Source organism: Teleopsis dalmanni, unplaced genomic scaffold, assembly GCF_002237135.1.
Source record: "Teleopsis dalmanni isolate 2A unplaced genomic scaffold, ASM223713v2 unscaffolded_contig_1729, whole genome shotgun sequence".
NCBI lineage: Eukaryota > Metazoa > Arthropoda > Insecta > Diptera > Diopsidae > Teleopsis > Teleopsis dalmanni.
In genome coordinates this window covers 1-5,304 of record NW_024033111.1, presented here as the reverse complement: position 1 = coordinate 5,304, position 5,304 = coordinate 1, and the positions used below count along the sequence as shown (strand labels likewise).

At 27.1% G+C, this 5,304-nt stretch overlaps 1 long non-coding RNA gene across 1 annotated transcript; it reads right to left on the bottom strand.

The window, feature by feature from the left end:
• Positions 1-358: 358 nt before the first annotated feature.
• Positions 359-5,304, bottom strand: LOC119664303. The gene is made up of 5 exons (XR_005251175.1): positions 5,279-5,304; positions 5,025-5,175; positions 4,860-4,969; positions 3,696-3,833; positions 359-674 (listed from the first exon to the last, which is right to left on the bottom strand). It is a non-coding gene; the product is annotated as an uncharacterized LOC119664303 (long non-coding RNA).

The following is a 5,304-nucleotide window of genomic DNA, read 5'->3' as shown; positions in this document are numbered from 1 at the left end:
ATGTTCTGAAAAAGCTTGGTATCGAATATTAAAATATATATGAAACAAAAAGATGGAATTTAAATTTAAGTTTTCTGTAACAAAGATAAAGAAAGCAATTCATAAATTTTATACTTAATAACTATATAATATTTATACGTACAAACATTACAACAACAAAGAACATCTAGATACGTAACAATTTTTAAACCATTTTAAGACAATGAAAATAATTGGTAAAAAATACATTAGTAAGAACAGAGTATTTTGCTAAAATATATTTGTCTATAATACTTAGATAAGTACAGTTATAAATTTATATATGTACTTGTGTTCTACTTATGTGCTTATATCATATATATATGATTCTATTTCCATATTGTAGTTTAAAAATGGTTTTTAAAAATGTTATAAAAATCTTAATGTCAGATATGATGGTAAAAAATAATTCGATTGAAATAAAGCAAGCACTGAAACTATATACATAGTTAATGAAGAAATATTATAGATAGATTCACTTCCTTGGTACTATGACAGAAAAATTTTGCAAGTAAAAGAGTTTATAACCGGCGACATCAGATTATTCCATGTATTCGTAATGTTGTCTATAATAGGTAGAGAGTTGTCCATATATATATAAACTCTTTAATATTGTCTGTTGTAGTCAGCCGTTTGAAGTACCAAAAACGAACGTCCTAAAAGCATGTAAAAAAAATTAATTAAACATAATAATTAAAAACATAGAACAACAAAGTTAAAAACTAAAGATAATATATAGTATAAGCGCTCTTAAATGGACATCTACGAGACTAGCAGTTCAATCCTATTTTCAAAAAGATTACTTGACCGCAATGCGGAAACCGGCTCTAAAACGTGGAAATTAACGGTTTAGCTCATCTACAACTCTGTTCTTGCGTCAATTATCTAGAATATCATATACGATGGTGTTCTTGGAATCAAAAAGCCAGAAAGATTTGACTTAATTGGGTATGCAAATGATATTGCAATAGAGATAATTATTAAAACTCTAAATAAAGAAGTTGGAGAATCTTAGCAACAAAACAACAGATTGGAGCTTGTTGATCACAAAGCAGAGGTACTTTTAATGAGCAGTAGAAAAAATCAATTAAAACTGGCGGTAGTGAAATAAATTCTGGGCTACAATTTACATATATCATCCTAGGTATATTGTAAATACATTTGAACTTATTCGAAAATAAGTTCTCTACATTCTACAAGATGATATCCCGATTAATGCCAAACATATGAGGCCAAACAGAGATGCTTCACGAATGCTTTTGGCTTCATTTTCAAAATCAGTTATATTGTGTGATTATAGACTGTCAAAACTTCGCATTTATCGGACATACTGTAGAGTTTGGAGCGAAGCTGCGGAAGTGCTGACCGAACATTTTCTAGTAGATCTAGAAGCGCTTGCTGTAGGCGATTGGTTTTTCTGCGTTCACCCACATACAATCATTGTCAATTCCTTATCTAGAAATCAGGGACAAGATTGACACATTTCATTCATAAAGATAAATCGAGTAATCGAAGATCTGGAATTATTATTACCACAATTTCTAATTGGACATGAATGTTTTTGTGATTAACTCGTATAAATTTGCAAGAATTTTTAGCTGCGGCTTTTAACTTAAGAGCGTATACGATTTGTAGATCCAGAAACTTCAATCGACGAAGAAAGCCCTTCTTACATCCAAAAGCAGATGAATACAACCTTTGAAGAGTGGAACTTACACAAGGTTTATCATCTTTGGAATAATAAACACGATCTAATTATGAAATCTAAAGAATTTAAAAGATCTGAAGCATGATTATTAGCCCTGTAAAGATATAGGTACCCTTAAAGGTCCTACTACAGCTCTCTATTTCGATGTTGAGTGTGTGAGAATTTATATGTCTATGGACTATAGACATAGAAATTTTTTTCTTCCAGTTTCGGTACAAAAAAATTCTAATTTTTATAAAAATTGAAAACTTTCGACTAACGACATTGCACTGTTAGAAGATATGTCCATTTAATAGAGCTTTAACTGTAATCCTAATAACATAAATTTATTAATAAAATTATAAATGCAATAAAAATGCACACATATTTATATAATTAGCATTTAAATTCTTTAATATAATTATATATATATATATATGTATACATATATATAAATAAAATAATTATTTATAAATATAACCAATTTTTAAATGAACTTTGTTTGTTTACTTTAAAAAATATATCTTTGAAGGTTGAGTTCAATTAATGAACAAGAATATTTTAATTAGTAATAGAATGAATAGTAAACATAGAAAATTGGCAGAATATTGTTTTTTTTTTAATTTAACAGTTTTTTTTGTTTTTGGTATATAGTGAACCTTACATTTTATGCCCTAAGATCCTTGAGGTTTGATTTTAATTTAACATATTCAAAATAAAATCAACTCTCATATTTTATATGCAGCTCGACAAAAATGCAACTTAAATTACACTACACAATTTTGTATCCAACATGTATTTTACAAGGACTATTTATTGTAGTATCCATATGCACAATACTTAAAACAGGGAGCAACATAACAACAATTGTCATTATCATCGTCAACATCATTTATTCTAATCTTCACTGCAAACAAACCCATTTCATGTTTTCCAAAGAACATTTTAATTAATTTCAGAAACTTTGCAAGATTTGCTCAGCAATTAGTCAAATCTGCACAAATGTACGATGCCATGCACTTCAAGAGATATACAGGGATATGCACATAAATCTGTGTCTATATGTGATGTGAGATACTCGTACACAACAATGTCTATGACTACAAACAGAAAAAAAATGTAACTAAAACAAAAATTTTCATTCTCAAAGATTGTAAAATTTTTGGTTTCTCTAGTTGAACTGACGTTTAGACTAAGCGTAAAGTGTTTTTTGGGTTTTATTTGTAGAGTTTAAGGGTCACGTTTCATATTGCAACCCTTAATAAATGAGTTTGGGAAGGAATTACTTGCAGTTTCTTTGCATGCTTCACTCTAAAATATGGACAGCTTAAAACTTTAAATTGGATCTATTAATACCTTTCTTTTTTTATTTTATATATGACAGATTAGTTAGTATTTAATAGACGTCAGTTCATTTAATGGATGGCAGCTTAGATAATTAAGATTCTATTTTATATTAAAAATGATTGGAAAATAAACAAAAAAAAGTGGAATATGCATATAAACTCGAGTCGTGGCCACCTTTATCATTTATTGATCATTTTTATATGAAAATTGATCATAATAATATAAATTTAATTATAATAAAAAAATGTATAAAAAATAATTTTTTCAAAAAATTTATAAAATTATAGTTAAGTATAATTTTTATAATTCTATAAAATCATATATTAATATGTATTAATAAATAATTTTTTGTATCAATATAGAATTATTGAATTTTGCTATTTAATATAAATATATTAATAATTTTGTAGTAATTATAAATTATATATAAATTATTATTTGCAACACTTCACTCATATTTCCATATATAGTATAATAACTTCATATATAGCTTCATATATAACTTGATATATTTCTGGGGTATATTTACTTAGCATTATCCACAAAATTTTGTATTTTTGTTATTTAAAAATTGTTAAGTAGACTTCCAATAGATTTTAATTTAAATACTACTGTCAATATATAAATAAAGGCATTTACTTACTGTGTAATAGTATCCTTATTGGAAATAAATTTATTCATTTACTGCTTCTATTCAATATATTGTTGTATGATGTTGTACATATTTTTTTTTGTTTTTTTTTTAATTTTTTTGCATATTCTTATGTTCCTAGAAGGTAACCTAGAAGTGTAAATTTTTATAATTTACATATAATAATTTTTTAATTTTTAATAATTTAACTATTTGGCATAATTTGTTAGTTTAAAAAGGATTGTTCGTTTTATGAATCTCATTTAGTAGGAAGATATTTAAATATACGTGCAATAGAATAGAAGTCTACAACTTTTTTAATTCGGATAAATTTCAAGTTGTCGTTTATATATACATATATCAATCTCTACATAAGTTCGGTTAAGATTATAAGTTTGATTTCATATCCTTTAGCTTTTAAAGTCAAATAAGTTTTCTAAAACAAAAATTCTTTAAAATGATATTTTTTAATAATATATTCGTAACGAATATTTGTAGGTTATAACCCGGTTAGCCTAACCTAACCTAACTTAACCTAATCTAACCTAACCTAACCTAACCTAACCTAACCTAACCTAACCTAACCTAACCTAACCTAACCTAACCTAACCTAACCTAACCCAAACTAACCTAACCTAACCTAACCTAACCTAACCTAACCTAACCTAATTTAACCTAACCTAACCTAACCTAACCTAACCTAACCTAACCTAACCTAACCTAACCTAACCTAACCTAACCTAACCTAACCTAACCCGGTTTCCATACTAAATGTGGACCTGCACCTACGAGCTTTCTTTAATTTTTCGAGCGAAATAAGAATAATAAAACATTTGAGAATTGCTCCATGCAGAATATGCAAAACAGTTTAAAATACCCGTAGTGCAGCATTTCGCCACTGACAAGGAGCAGTAGAAGAAAATTTTTGATGCAAGGATTCGTATATTTGCTCGAACTTGTTTAGAATGTCGTTGGAGAAAGAAAAACTTTTGGCTCTTCTTTTTTTTTTTTGAAAAAAAAATCTTTAATGAATATTCATTTTATCAGAGCAAAACTTTTTTTAAAAAAATTTTTTTTTATGTTTTAAAGTTATTCCGAATAAAAGGACAATTAAAACATTATAGATAGAATAATAAATAAATTTGCATGCAAAGAAAATCATAAAAATTTACTTACATTTGAGTATTTTTTTTTTTGTTTATTATATTATAAAGCCATAAACACCTTCCATTACTCAGTTTAGTTGGAAAAAATCAGGTGACAATGATTTTCCTCAGTACTTATGGCTATAAAAGCTAACATGTTAATAATAATAAATTAATAATTTTATAGTTACTTTACCTTGAGTGTAAGTTATGAATCTGAATTTGATTGGAGCCCATCGCACCATTCGCAGTAAACGTCTATGGGCTCGCTCAAGTAATTAATTTTTACCTGATGGGTGACGTTACAAATGTGGCAACTTAATATAGCCCTGTTCAACTGTTTGCGCCTATATTGATAGAATATAAAATTAAGTATACATTACGCACATATTTGGTTATAGTAACCAATATGTTTAATAAAAAAAATTAAAAAACGTTGTTAGTACACACATATCGATGGACACTGATTTTTGCCC